Source organism: Scyliorhinus torazame, chromosome 9 (genome assembly GCF_047496885.1).
Source record: "Scyliorhinus torazame isolate Kashiwa2021f chromosome 9, sScyTor2.1, whole genome shotgun sequence".
Taxonomy (NCBI): Eukaryota; Metazoa; Chordata; class Chondrichthyes; order Carcharhiniformes; family Scyliorhinidae; genus Scyliorhinus; species Scyliorhinus torazame.
This window is the reverse complement of record NC_092715.1, coordinates 185,850,375-185,866,339: the sequence shown is the minus strand read 5'-3', so window position 1 is coordinate 185,866,339 and position 15,965 is coordinate 185,850,375. Positions and strand designations below refer to the sequence as shown.

Genomic DNA, 15,965 nt, shown 5'->3' with positions numbered 1-15,965 from the left:
CGGAGGAAACCCATGCACACACTGGGAGGATGTGCAGACTCCACACAGACAGTGACCCAAGCCGGAATCGAACCTGGGACCCTGGAGCTGTGAAGCAATTGTGCTATCCACAATGCTACCGTGCTGCCCACGTGGTGCCACGAATTGAGAGCCTGGATCAGAGAGGCTCATGGTCACTCCTGCTTCTCATTGTCTCCAAGGTTCCTTTTTAAAAATTTGTTCATGGGACACGGCCATCGCAGGCTGACTTTGCATTTATTGCCCATCCCTAATTGCCCCTTGAAGGGGCAATTAAGAGCCAACCATGTTCATTTAAAAATGGATGAAAGAAAACCTGCTTAAGTCTCCCATGACCAAGATATCTGTGATCTTTAGTCAACATTGGTGTCTGAATTATGAAATCAAACTACAGCTTTGCTTTGCTGTTCAAATTCAGCCCCTGTTTGAAACGTCACCAGTTTGAATAGTGACCACCATTCACAGGTCGGGAACAATAGAGGAAGTTCCCAAATCCAATTTATTGCCAGCTGGGCAGGTAGAGTTAAAATCCATCTGGTGTGTTTGTGTTAGGTTTTATAAAATTGCATTAGCATTAACTGTCATATGAATCACATCTTTAAAGCTTTGTTTGTTTTTGAACATTTGGATGAATTTTGAGAACATCGGTAGAAAAGCAATGCAATTGGTTTTGAACTGAACAATTTTATATTTGGAGATTAAGATCCTTAAATATTTATAGCTGGATGTTGATCTTCTTTCCTCTAGTGGTTGCAGGAAACAAATCAAATATCAATATCTAAGTCAGGCTAAAGCTTCTATTGTAATAACATGGATATCTTGCAAACAACCTGTGAATTTCCACTCAGGACAATGTTCAATGATGTGCACCAAGGTTTGGTTAGGATCTCTGCAACCTTCTGTTTATGGTGCCTTAATCATCCATTGACGGAGAATACAGCAGCATCTACCATGACTGGTTCTGAGGCAGTTGATGAATGCATATTGTTTGCAAGAAGGTTTGATCCTTCAGCATGTATTATGTTATACTGTATCTTTACAATTATAGTTTGCAACCTAGAATGGAACAAAATTTCAAGTGCAAGTCTGCCTTGAACCTGATTTTAAACTGTACATGAGCTGGTACGATTCAACTGGCAAGTTGACCATTCATAGAATTATCGAATTTACAGTGCAGAAGGAGGCTATTTGGCACATCGTGTCTGCACTGGCCCTTGGAAAGCGCACCATACTCAAGCCCACGTCTCCACCCTATCCCCATAACCCCACTTTACCTTATTGGACACTAAGGACAATTTAGCATGGCCAATCCACCTAACCCGCACATTTTTGGACTGTGGGAGGAAACTGGAGCACCCGGAGGAAACCCACGCACACACGTGGAGGATGTGCAGACGCCGCACAGACAGTGACCCAAGCCGGGAATCGAACCTGGGACCCTGGAGCTGTGAAGCAACTGTGCTAACCACTATGCTACCGTACTGACCATTGTGCTACAATTCATGATCCAATAGACCATAAGAGCACGCTTACCCTTTCTCAGTTTTGATTTGCTCAAAGCTGCCCTTCCAGATGTGTATCATTAAGGAACTGCTTGTGAGTGAGTCTCTCGCTTGGTGGTGCCCTGAGGCAGAAGGTGCTGAGTTTGAAACGAGGTCCAGACAGCTCCAGTGAGCAGAGACTGGTGCTCCAGTACTGAATACATCTCTCAAAGTGGGCTATTCATATTAGGTGAGTGTGGTTGGAACTCCCAGTAGTGTGAGATGTGGGAACCCATAAAACCCTCCAACTCTATTGGACTAACCACTCTGGGTGTTAGTTGATATAAAGGTGGTTATGGCCAACGACGGAGCAATCAATTGCCGCCTGTCAAATTCTTCACACTACTTTCCAAGGGAAGAGTATTTTAAGCATTTTGAAGAATGGGATGGAATTATAACAACAACTTTCATTTATGTTGCATCTTTTAATGTAGTAAAACATTCCAGGAACGTTACGTCAAGGCTGGAGAAGGTTTCCAGAGATCAGGAAGGGCAAGGCAATGGAGAGATTTATAAAGCATTTTAAAATCAAGGTGTTGCTGGATGGGGAGCCAGTGCAGAGCAGCGAGCAAAAGGGTAATGGTTGAACAAGACTTGGTGTGACTTTGGATATGGGCAGCAGCGTTTTGGATCTCCGCTTTACCGAGTAGGCGAGTTGGGTTGCTCTCCAGGAGAACGTTGCAGCGATCGAGTTGAAAGATGACAAATGCATGGTTGAGAGTTTCAGTAACAGATGAATGGAGGCAGGAGCAGAAATGAGCAGTATTATGGAGGTAGAAGTGGATCACCTTGATGATGGCAAGAGATAGTGTGTGATCAGTTAATGGCTTTCCAATTGTGTGTCCACTGACTCTTTGAGTCCTTCCGAAATGTGTGCCAATACCTCCTTAATAATTTATTTTATCTTTTTCACCTTGAAATTAATATTTTGCAACCTGGACTGTGCAATACAAGAGGAATCAAGGCAAGTGCTTGATGGTAGCATCGTCTTGCTGGTCTTGACTTGCTATGCAGCAACAAATATTTATTTTATTCACCGTCTCTGTTGAGATTTTATACTGTGCTGCTCACAGCTAGGTGGGACTAGAAGTAATTCTTGCATGGATAGTTGTCTGACAGGATTTGTCCAGTTAGTTTTTAGCAGCACAGAAAGATTTGGAGATTTTACATTGTTGTGATGGGCGCCAATTCTGGACTTTCCATGGCTTTATATTTAGTTTTGTGTTTTGAAAAACTACAAACGGAAGGAAGTTCACTGTCGGAAGGTTTCAAGCAGGTATAGTTTGGTCTGAAAACTCCCTGCTGCCATGATGATTGTCATGATATTCAAGAGAACATCACAGCACATAAACACATACATAATGATAGACAGAGCAACGGACCAATTAGCACACACAACACGACAGCCAATCACAGACAAGAGCATACACAGTACAAAACCAGAAACACGACACTTCCTGGGCAGTCCATTAGGAGACGGCACAGGGCAAGGACCTCAAAGCCAGACACTCACACAGTCACCACGTGCTGATTACCAAGTTTGTTGTATAAATATTTAACAGAATAAAACTGCGTTGTACCAATCGCAACCGTGTTGGTTCGTCTGTATCTCAGAGCACCCAACACTTCATGGTACTAGAAGTGAATTGAAACCTCTCTACAAATCTGCCATCCTGTGCCATGGACACCGTCAACACACCGCAGCCGTTGCAAGTCGCTGGGAACCTGGGCATCAATTGGATGCTCTTCAAGCAGCGCTTCGAACTCTTTATGGAAGCCAACGAAAAACAGGGCGCCCCGGACAAATGGGAGATTGCCATCCTCCTCACCACCGCAGGTCAGCACGCCATCCATGTATACAACTCCCTGGTGTTCGCCGAAGGCGAGGACAAATCTAAGTATGACACGGTCCTCCTCAAGCTCGACCAACACTTCAACGTTGAAGTCAACGAGAGCTTTGCGAGGTATGTCTTCCAGCAGCACCTGCAAGGGAAGGATGAGCTCTTTCAGTCCTTCCTGACGCATCTCCGCATACTCGCGCAGTCCTGCGGTTACGACACCACCTCAGAGTCCATGATCGGGGACCAGATCGTTTTTGGGGTTGCCTCCAGCAGCCTACGCCAGCAGCTTCTAAAAATAAAAGGCCTGACCTTAGCATCTGCAGTTGAAGCCTGTGTCCTGCATTAGAACGCGACTAGCCGCTATGCCCAATTTCAGGCGACCGAATCGGCGCGGAGGAGGTCCTACGCGACCGGATCGGAGAGCCAGGCGACCCATGAGGCCGAACGGGTCCAGGCGATCGAGGGTGGCCGTTTTGCGCGCTTTTCGAGGCCTCCCGCGCTTGTGCGCGCCAAAACCTATGGCAACACTGAGGGACGTGATGCGCAGGCGCGCTCGACGCAAGACCAAACTGCGCATACGCAGTGGCGTAACAAACGCCATGACGTCACGACATGCGGCAACTGTGGAGCTGCACATTTAAATGGGCAATGTCCTGCAAAAACCTGACAATGCCTACGCTGTGGCAAGGTGGGCCACTACGCTGCTTACTGTCGAGCGGCTCAACCTGTTGATCTCCCGCATCTCCGACAACCTCGCAGGAACGTGCGGACCATTCAGCCTCCACATTACGACATCCAAACCGATGACACAGATGACCAAGACGCCTTCCGGGTTGCGGTCATTGATGGGAACCGGGTCAACACAACCAATCCGGGCGATGAATGGTGTGCCACCCTGACGTCAACCGATCGTCGATTACTTTCCGCCTGGACACTGGCGCCTCCGCCAACCTCATAGCATGGTCAGCCTTCTACGCCATGAAGGTCAGACCACCAATCTGGCCTTCCCGGTGCAGAATGGTCGACTACAACGGGAACATTATCCCGGCTATGGGATCCTGCCAGCTCCAGGTGACACACAACACACACACGGCCACACTCTCGTTCGAGATAGTCGGCTCATCGAAGGACTCTATGCTGGGCGCACAGGCATGCAAGACTCTCCACCTCGTGCAACGAGTCCACTCTCTCTCTCTCTCTCTCCAGACGGCACATCTGACTTCCCGGATGCAGAGTTCAACGCACAGCTCCAATCGCTCCTCGCCCACAACCAGGAGGCATTCGAGGGCATGGGAACACTGCCATACACCTACCGAATTCACCTCAAACCGGACGCCATCCCGGTCATTCACGCACCTCGCAGGGTTCCTGCGCCACTTAAAGACCGCCTCAAGCAGCAGCTGCAGGATCTCCAGGACCAAGGGGTCCTATCCAGGGTCACGGAGCTCACGCCGTGGGTCAGCTCCACGGTGTGTGTCAAGAAGCCCTCCGGCGAGCTCCGCATCTGTATTGACCCCAAAGACCTCAATAATAATATCATGAGGGAACATTATCCCATACCCAAACGGGAGGAGATCACCAGTCAAATGGCCCAGGCGAAAATATTTACGAAACTGGATACTTCTAAGGGGTTTTGGCAGATCCAACTCGGTCCCTCCAGCCGAAAGCTATGCACCTTCAACACCCCTTTCGGCAGTTTCTGCTACAACTGGATGCCCTTTGGCATTATCTTGGCATCCGAGGTCTTTCATAGGATCATGGAGCAGATGATAGAAGGCATCGAAGGGGTGCGCGTATATGTGGATGACGTCATCATCTGGTCCACCACACCACAGGAGCACATACATCGTCTCCAATGCGTTTTTGTCCGCATACGGGAAAACGGCCTGCGCCTCAACCGAGCCAAGTGTTCCTTTGGCCAGACCGAGTTGAAGTTCCTGGGGGACCATATCTCCCGGTCAGGGGTCCGTCCGGATGCAGACAAGGTGAGCGCCATCTCAGTCATGCCGCAGCCGGCTGACAAGAAAGCAGTGCTACGCTTCCTTGGCATGGTCAACTTCCTCAGGAAGTTCATTCCCATCCTTGCCTCCCACACGACGGCTCTGCGCCACCTCGTCAAAAAGTCCCCAGAGTTCCAGTGGCAACACAGACACCAGCTGGAATGGGAGGAGCTCAAACTCAAACTCACCACTGCACCGGTATTGGCGTTTTTTGACACGTCTCGTGCCACCAAAATCTCAACTGATGCCAGCCAATCCGGCATTGGAGCAGTGCTCCTGCAGCGGGATGACACGGCATCATGGGCCCCAGTTGCCTATGCATCGCGGGCCATGACCCCCACAGAGCAGCGCTACGTGCAGATCGAAAAGGAGTGCCTGGGCTTGCTAACCGGTTTAGACAAGTTCCATGATTATGTATATGGTCTTCCCCGGTTCACTGTCGAAACTGACCGCCGCCCCCTGGTCAGCATAATAAACAAGGACCTGAACGAGATGACCCCTCACCTCTAACGCATCCTACTTAAACTCAGGACGTACGACTTCCAACTGGTTTACACCCCAGGGAAGGAACTCATCGTTGCGGATGGCTTATCCAGAGCAGTGAGCACGCCGCCAGATGCGGAGGGGTTCGTATGTCAGGTCGAGGCGCAGGTGGCTTTCACATCGGCAGATCTGCCAGCTGACGACTCCAGTCTGGCTCGTATTCGCCGAGAGACTGCGGCCGACCCCCTTCTACAGCGTGTGATGCGCCACATGACGGGATGGTGGCTCAAAGGGCAGTGCCCGCAGTTCTACAATGTCCGAGACGACCTGGCCGTCATTGATGGTGTCCTTCTGAAGCTGGACCGGATTGTGATTCCGCACAGCATGCGAAGGCTGGTTCTCGACCAACTACACGAAGGCCACTTGGGGGTCGAGAAGTGCAGACGGAGGGCCCGAGAGGCGGTATACTGGCCGGGCATCAGTGACGATATTGCCAACATGGTGCTCAACTGTACAACCTGCCAAAGGTTTCAGCCGGCGCAACCTCCTGAAACGCTTATGCCCCATGAGCTGGTGACGTCCCCCTGGGCGAAGGTGGGTGTAGACCTGTTTCACGCGCTCGGCAGGGACTATGTCATCATAGTTGACTACTTCTCCAACTACCCAGAAGTCATACGCCTGCACGATTTGATGTCATCTGCTTCGCCACGGCATTCCGATGACTGTCATGTCGGACAATGGGCCCTGTTTTGCCAACCAGGAATGGTCATTGTTTGCTGCCTCGTATGGCTTCACGCACATAACGTCCAGCCCTCTGCACCCCCAATCAAATGGAAAGGCGGAGAAGGGCGTTCACATTGCCAAGCGGCTCCTCTGCAAGGCTACTGCTGCCGGGTTGGCCTTCTGCCACTCCCTGCTGGCCTATCGCTCGGCCCCAATATCCACTGGTCTCTCACCAGCACAGCTGAACCACTGTGCCTTCCATCCTGGCACCAACAATAGACCATGTTCCGGTACTGCATAGGATGCAACTGCAGCGCGGTCGCCAGAAGCGATCGTATGACACACGGGCAACTGATCTTCCCACCCTGGCCCCTGGCGACGACGTCCGCATCCACCTACCAGAAGGTGGCTGGTCAGCACCTGCCGAAGTTCTCCGACGCGTGGCTCCCCGCTCATTCCTGGTACGCATGCCTGATGGATCCGTGCGTAGGCGCAATCGTCGGGCTCTTTGCCTACTTCCACGCTCGCAACAAAACCTTACACTGACGCCGTGTCCTCCAGTGGTTCCTGATAGTGACTTCATGGAGCTGCCTGCTACCATGCCCCTTCCGTCGCCGCCCGTGGCCAGGCCCGCACCTCAGTCGGTGGTTCCCGACCCACCCTTGAGGCGGTCAACCCGAATTCGTCGCCCACCTACTAGACTGGACTTGTGAGACTGTTTACACGTTGAACTCTTGCAACCACTGTTTTAACATGAATATTTGTTTTTCTCGTTACAGGCATTCGTTTTATCGTTCCACATTTCCACGTTTTCTTTTTGTTGTGGTACAACCTCGTTAGCATGTCACCCCTGACATCGCTCCTTGTATATAGTTAAGCCCCATGTACATGCTGTCAATATTACACGCACACACATATTTAGCTGCACTCAGGACACATTTCTATTTATAACCACGTAGGCACATAATCTTGTAAAAAAAAAAAAAGGGGGGGATGTCATGATATTCAAGAGAACATCACAGCACATAAACACATACATAATGATAGATAGAGCAACGGACCAATGAGCGCACACAACACAACAGCCAATCACAGACAAGAGCATACACAGTACAAAACAAGAAACACGACACTTCCTGGGCAGTCCATTAGGAGACGGCATAGGGCAAGGACCTCAAAGCCAGACACTCACACAGTCACCACTTGCTGAGTACCAAGTTTGTTGTATAAATATTTAACAGAATAAAACTGCGTTGTACCAATCGCAACCGTGTTGGTTCGTCTGTATCTCAGAGCACCCAACACTTCAATGATCATGCAAAGTTCATGCAAATGCATGTTCAGTTGTTCAGTACGACAGTTTTCAGGCGAATAATGTTTAAAAGATGGTAGGTGGAGAAGTAGGGCTCAGTTTTAACTCTGCAAGTGGACAGGTTTTGAGTGAATTAAAATCTTTTACATTGTATTAGGAGGGAAAAAATATTAATTTGGAATAGATTGGAAAAAAAACTCGTCACCACATTATGTGAGAACTTGTACATTAACAAAATGATATTCTGTGCCATATCAGACGTGCAGGGGACAATGTCATTCGCAGTGCATGTTAGACTTGGAAGAAGCGATAAAGGAGATGACCAAAGTTAGGGTTGAGGAGATCCGATAAAACTTAAATCTAAGTGGAGCGATTTAGAAGGAGAATTCCAGAGTACAGAAGTATAGATTCTGCCACCTTTGACTGAAAGTGTGAAGCATCGTGCAGAGAGTGGAGGGGACAAGAGCCAGCTGGATCTTGGGGTCGGCCCAGCTGTGGAGGTAGTGTGGGTCAAGGCCGTGGAGGCATTTGTGATCACTGGTGTCAGTATTGATGTTTTCCCAGTGTAGCTTATAAGGCAGTACAGAGAGCCTGAACAGACTATTGCAAATATAGTTGGCCATTGGGAAATGTGTGAGGGTGGCCTGTTGGAGGCATCGTTTGTTTTCTTTTGGTTGTGGTTTCTTTTCGTCTCTGCAGGAAAGAAATTTGGACTCTGAAGGATTGAAACTGTGCCCAAACTGTGCTGGAATGTGTTAATACCTCTGGTTTGCTGTTCAATTGCAAAGCAGTCATTCCACGTTTTCAATTCAATATGTCACCGATCTGTCTACAAGCCAGAGAATTGGCCAGTGGCTAAGTTGTGTCCATACCAGTATAGACTTTTCAGTTCCATTAATTAGAACTATCAAACTCTTAAGGACAAGCCATTCATTTTGGCCTGTTTATGAACACTTGGTAAACCTAGCTGTGAAGTGCAATGGTAAAATATACATTTAATCAGATTCTTCACCTGATGACACGTTTAAATATTGGTGATTATTTTTATAAAGCCTCTCCTGGCTGCAAAGTAAGAAATCCTGTTTCATACTTGCACACACTGAAATTATCAACAAAAATTTCTCACACATAGATTTCCTGGGTGCGATCTACCGACCACATTGCGCCTGACAACCAGCATGATGTGGAGCAACGTGGCAGGTAGATGCCGGGCGACCCCGTTCCCGGGATCAACCCGGCTCGCTACACAATCTCGTGAGATGTCGTGATGTGAATCCCGCCCATTGTGGATGGGATCACTTTTCTGCAAATCTGCATGCAAGAGCGAGACAGCTAGTCTCACTGTAATCTGCAGTTCTCCGAGATAACCGAGGCAATGATGTCGATCCTCTTTGCCTCAGAGACCTCGGCCAAGCGCTATTTGTGGGGACCAGATAGAAATACACTTGTGGGGTCCCCCAGGGGATTAAAGGCCCTTAAGTGCTTGCCCACTGGGCTGGGTGGCACCCTGGCAGTGCCAGGCTGGCATATTTTTACCCATGGGGATCAGGCCCGGGGTGCCATGTGCACATGAGGCGGAGTGCGGGGGTGTCGAGGACCCCATATAGGTTAGTTGGGGTTCGGGGTCATGCTGGAGCTTGAGAGATCAGATCACTGTTTAAAAATGGCCTCTCGCTCTCTCCCTGCATTGAGGAGTTACGGCGACCAGGGCTCCTCCTCGCAGGAAACTGCAGCCTTGGCCGCGTATCCCTGCTGAGGCCCCGTATCTAACCGGAGTTGCGTTAGATAACGTTGTGCTTCTCGGCACTGTGATCGCCAGGAAACACGTGGTTAAACATGCTAACTAAGCGACTCTGTTCTAATTTGGTTAGACCGGGCCCCCTGTCTCATGGCAAACTCTTTTTTAAAAAAAAAAAACAGACACCCAAGTGCAAACGAGGAAGGTGAATGAAATTCTGATGAGGGGCGGAATTCTATGTATGAGAGACTGACACCCGGACTTAATTGCCTGAGCTTCGTGTTCCCGTTGGGGGTGCTAGACCTGGAGCTATTCAGGACATACTAATGGGCCAGCAATCTGCCCCCACGCTCTCATTCCAGTCAAAATGATGGCTCCAAGAGGAGCTGCCCATGGTTCGCAGACACTGAGCTTGAGAGGATTCTGGATGCGCCGGAGGAAAGGCAGGACAACCTCCCTCCAGGACTGACAGAGCTAGGCGATGGTGGAGCCCCTGGAGCTCATTTTGGTCTCACCTCTGTCCCATGGAGTAGCCTGGGGGCTATCGAGCACAACAAGAGAGGAGGTACCGGAACACCTAAGCTTCTGACTCCTCCCATTTGACACTGGTGCATTTGATGGACAGCACGCAGTACAGGGTGACACCTCATCACCTATGACACCTGGAAGTCGGCTGGCTCATCCAGGTCCAGGCCATCCAGAGGACGACCACCATAGGCACATCAGGTCACAGGATGAGAAACGCAATAGGCCATCTCCACGTCAGATGTGCAGTCTGATAAAACATGTAGGAGGACCAGTAGGCCACTTAAATTGAAGAAGCTAGACACCAGTTAAGTTGGACAGGTGCAGCACAAAGGTTAGAGTTAGGGGATCAGTGCAGAATAGTGTATATGGTCACTATTAAACAACGTTTCACCAACATTTCAACCTGCCTTAATACTCTGTCTGAAGGGTGGGAGGGATGATCTCGGCTGGATGTAGAGGGTGTGCCGGATGGGAGGGAATGTAGGAGGTTGGTAGTGTGTGTGAGTGGGAGGAAGGCACGGGGCAGTGGAATGTGATCTCAAAGGCAGGTTTCACAGGAGCACTAGAGCTCATCTGACTGCGAGCCATCATCATCCTCCGTCCTGTGGACAAGAATGGCTGATACCGCCAACCCCAGGGAAAGAACCTTGAATTGGGGTGGTGGGATGTAGTGGAAGGAGGAGGCACAGGGGAGAATGTGAGTGGCTATGGGGGGGCGGGGAGAACAGGGAGGCCGAGCTGCCGGTGGCTGAACCCCTAGTCGGTGAACCTGGAGGTGATTAGGTTGTCCCATATGCAGGAAACGTGGGTTCACCGTTGAATGAGGGGACCAGTAAAAACGCTGACAAGATGGCGGATGCCAGACCGCATGGTGGGGCCGCACTACTTACAGTGGAAAAGATGACCGAGGTGATGGCTGTGGAGCTGGAGAAGCAGTTTGCGAGGCACATGGAGGCGTTGAGGAAGGAGATGGTGGTCGCACTGAGATCATTGGTGGAGGAGGCAACTGCCCTGGTGAGGGTAGCTGTGGCTAAGACATCGGCCGAGGTGAGAGAACAAGGTGAAAAGATGAAGGAAGCGGAGGAGGCCGTGTCGCAGCACAGCGACCAGCTCACCTCAATGGGGGACGAGCTGCGGAGGGTGGTGCAAGTTAACAGAGGACTCCAAGCAAAGCTCGAGGACTTGGAGAACCGTTCAAGGCGGCACAATCTGAGAATTGTGGGCTTGCCCGAAGGGGCACAGGGCTCAAGGCCAACAGAGTACTTTGGTAAGTTGATGGCGGAGGGTGAAGGCCCCTCCTGGTACGAACTGGACCGAGCTCATCGGTCGTTAAGGCCGAAACCCAAGTAAATGAGCCCCCAAGAGCAGTAATTATCTGCTTCCATAAATACCACATGAAGGAGAAGGTGTTAAGCTGGGCGAAGCAGAAGCGGGAGGTGCAGTGGGATGGTGCCGGAGTTTGGATTTACCAGGACGTGACGGTGGAGTTGGCAAAGAGACAAGCGGCGTTCATCCGAGTGAAGGCGGCACTGTACAACAAGGGTGTGTGATTTGGTACGGTATACCCGGCAAAGCTGAGGGTGACGTACTATGCCAAAGAGTTTTATTTTGAAACGGTGGAGGCGGCTGAGGCGTTCATGAAGGCAGAAGGCTTGGGGCAGAAGTGAGGAGTGGAGCTGGAAGAGAGACCGTGGACGATGATTGGGGAGTGGAAAATGTATAAATGTTCTCACTTTCTTTTCATTGACCTGTATTGTAACTTACTTGGCTTCACATTGTTCTAGAGTTGAAGTTTTTGTTTGGTTTGATTGGCATTTCTGTTGCCATTTTTTTGTTGCAACGGCTATATGTTATGTCATTGAATTGCATGGGTTAGATTGTTTTTCTTTTTCTCCTGGGACTGGGTGGGAGGGGACGGTATGCCTTTTGAGGGGAAGGGGAGGCACCCGTGCTAGCTAACTAAAATTGGCGGGTGAACGGAGGTGAGGTGAAAGGAGGGCTGCGGACATTGGAGCCTGGTTAGCAGGTTTTGATGGGCCTACGAGGTGAGCGGGGGGGTGGAGGATCGACACTGGGTGAGATTTTTTTCCACGGGAAGTGCAGGGGTGGTTTCTGGGAGGGGTGTAGGGAGTTCGATGTTAATAATGGATAGGGGCGGGTCAGGCTCATGGGGCAGGGCCCGGTGGTATGATGATGGTCGATAAGAAGGGGGAGTGAGAGACCCCCAGTTAGTATAGTCACGTGGAATGTGAGGGGGTTGGGAGGCCAAGTCAAGAGGTTAAGGGTGCTTGCGCATCTTAAAAGTTTGAAGGCCGATGTAGCAATGCTGCAGGAGACTCACTTGAGGGTGAAGGATCAAGTGAGACTTAAGAAGAGCTGGGTGGTCACACATCAACTGCACATTGAGAGTGTGGAAGCCCTTCCTGTTGATGAAGGGCACTTCATTATGAGCCCGTGCCCAGAGGGGTCATGTGTCCCGTCTATCTCCCCCTGAACCTGGGCATGCTAGCAATAGCAGCAAACGGGGCATTCTGATGGGCTTGGTCCTGACTGATGTTTATATAGTGTGCTGCCCGGGCATATATGGTGCCAATGCACCTGTGTGCAGATGTCTGCGATATCCCAGACATGTCCCCACTCCGCGCCTGGAAAGACTTCGAGGCCATGAGGTTCAGGTCAACCATCACCTTAATGGCCACCAGGAGCAGGTGTCCTCCACCATACCCCTGCAGTTCCAGGTGCGCCATCGTCTGGCACAGATGTTGAATGGTCTCCCTGGTTACCCAAACTCTTTGGTAACAGGCTCGGTCTGGCAGGTCCACGAAGGATATGCGCCGTATAAATGTGGCCTGATGCGGCGCCTCCTTCGCACCACCTTCTCAGCCTGTTGGATGGCTCTCCAGCCTCACCAGCTTACCCACCCCTCAGCTGTTCCTCCCCACGATACGTTGTCTTCCATGCTGCATCCCGGATCCCATCAGTGAGAGTCACCGGCGAGCCTCTATCCCCCACCCCTACCCCCTGTAGGCGGGAATACCGTGTCAGTGATAGGCTCTGTGGCCCCTTTCATGTTCCCTATGGTAGCGTTTACTCTGGATTCCCTCACTGGGTGGGTCATGTGTTATCCTGCCCGCAGGGTGGCACCTCGTTGTATGGTGGAGGAGGTCACCATGTGCCACCAACCGCCTTCACGTTTAGAGGCTTGTGTGCAGGCAGGTCCTAGAGAATGGGTTGGGCGAAGGGGGTGATTATCTGCTGGGAGTGTAGCTGCAGTGTGCTGTGGGTCCTGGGTGTGACACACCAGTTGTAACAACCTGACGGGGGGCAGGATGGATGGGAGCAGGAGCATGGTGCCTTGACGGGGCTTGGAGACAGCAGGTGGTCCTGCGGAGTGGGCTAATTGATAGTGTCCCTAGTGAGGCCTCTGCCCTGAGAGAAGCACTGATGGGACCTCTGCCATGAGAGAGACAATGTACCAGGGAGGGTGCCAAAGGCCACGGTGCATGTGTCCTTTGGAGTGAGTGCTGGTCTTCCCCTGCATTGTGACTGTGCTTCTGATGAGTATCCTGATATGCAACGCCTGCTGGGCCACTGATTGAGCTTGGCCATGCCTGATGGATCAGCTGGGGTCTGAGGGTTTCCAGAGGAACGGCCTGGGTTGGCTCTCAAATGGCGAGAGGATCTGTGAACATTTACAGGACACAGTAAGTCATCAGCAGAGTGAGCAGCCAGGGGCCTATAACTTGAACCAAATGGGTGCGTTTAAAACAAATACTGCAGCAATGGTGGCCTGGGCCAGGCCACCCCAATCCCCAAGGGGGACACCCCGAATCCAATGTGCTGTCACCAGGTTGATTCCCGCTACTCCCCTCAGCAAGCACTGCAATGTTTAATGATTTATAACAAATTAAAAAACTTTTCTTACCTTCTTTCCCTCCCTCAGCAGCAATGATACCCAGTCCCAGTTTTTAAATACTGGTAGTAAACCGCGCCCTCGTGACTTCAGCCTGACGGGGCCAGAGCATCGTGAAGACCCGGAGAATACTGGGTTAAACCCGGTAATCATATGTTAACGCATGCAAATGCCGGTTTTGCATGTCAGCGCCAGCATGGACGTAAATCGCATTGTCGTCACCAGCGGGGCCCTTCAGCATGGTGTTCGCTGAGACCTCTATTTTCAGCGGGCGCCCAATCGTTATCGCCGTTTACGGCATTGCCATGCGGAGAACCCAGTTCCAAGTTTCCTGATAATTAACATCAGGTTTCCTGATAATTAAACATGAACCTGTTGCAAATCCACAGTAGGACTGCCAATATTGGGAAAATGGAAAGAAGTCAGACAGTTAGTTCCAATAAAGAGTTTATGTCCAAGCTATTAACCTTTTTTTCCAGAGCTGACAGGAATTGCTTTGTATTTTCTGCTCAAAAGCGCACTTTTGCAATTTTTCTGGTGAGTCGTGCCCATTTAGCTGAGTATTGACTTGTTTGGTTTGGCCCTGCTACATAAGAGACTATAAAGTTACTTTACTCACAAAATGATGCGCTAGTTTATTTTGATATATTGTTGGAATAATGTTTTGAGTAGTCTCAGAATAGCTTGCTTGAGCGATAAGACAGTTCACTCAATTCAAATTAAAAGATGCTTTCCTCTTGTGCCATGTTGTAGGCTGATGGTAAATTGATGGTCCTAATTCATCAACACATCCATTACCACTGTATCAGGAATGTGAGATGGACTTTGGTCTTTTTTTAGGTAGCAATCCCTGTGTTCCTAAATTAATCGCACCACACCACAGTTTTAACGCAAAGTTGAAAAATATGTATTATTCTCCACTATACACGAAGATAGAAACTTTTAATTGCAGTAAAATAGGTCTTGTTGCCTCAAAAGGACACACAACATCATATTAGCAGCAGATTAATACATAGTGTGTCATATGATAAAGATATCCTGTCCTGAAGACATTAACTGAAAAATTGGAACTGGGTTGAGGGGAACAGCACAGCTGGAATGCACACCTTAAGATGCTGCCTGTAGCTCTCTCTAAATTGAGTCCCAGAACTAATTTCCATAAAGCCAGTGAACTGAAAATATTAATCATGTTCCAGTGCTCAATGTAGGCTGGTGCTTTGCAAATACAGATGGATGGAATGCCAAGAAGGCTGGCCACTAAGTCCTAGGCGGGGCGTAAAAGGAGTGGGTGTAAATATTAGGGAGTAAAGGGCAGGTCTACAGTGGCCTGCAGCATTGAGAGTCGGGACCAATACTTAGTTTATCTGCCAACTTCCCATGAGCAGCTAGATTAGTTAGTGTAGATGAAAGTCAAAGATAGATTTAGAAGATATTAGCCATAATTAGTAGAACTGGCATTTACCTCAAAAGGTTCATCCCCATTAAATCTCCAGTTTGGGACTATTCTTTGCCAGTTACTGCACTTGCTTGGTGGTTGAATGCAACGTTATTTTATTATTTAGCTGTTTTTTCAGTTCATTGGTTTTATTTTTCACAGACCTCCATCCAGGTTTATTTCTTGCATACACTCAAACATTCCTATGTATTTAGAGCTGGAGCTTTGATCCAATTTATGAGTATAAAGTGATTTTGTATGGATGAGGAAGGAGCAGGTCTCCAGCTCAAAAACACCAAAAGGAAAGGACCGTTCAATCTGTAAATTCGGAGCCTTACTTGGACTAGCATGTGAAGCGTATTTTTTAAACTTAGGACAAATCATTTATTTTGGACCTTGCAGCAAGCTTATAGCTAAGTCTGGGGAATCTATA

General features: G+C 49.5%; 1 protein-coding gene across 2 annotated transcripts in view; it reads left to right on the top strand.

Moving 5' to 3' along the window:
• The window catches only part of carm1l (coactivator-associated arginine methyltransferase 1, like), a 197,873-nt gene that overhangs the window by 74,567 nt on the left and 107,341 nt on the right, over window positions 1-15,965 (top strand). The gene's annotated exons all lie outside the window — the stretch shown is intronic.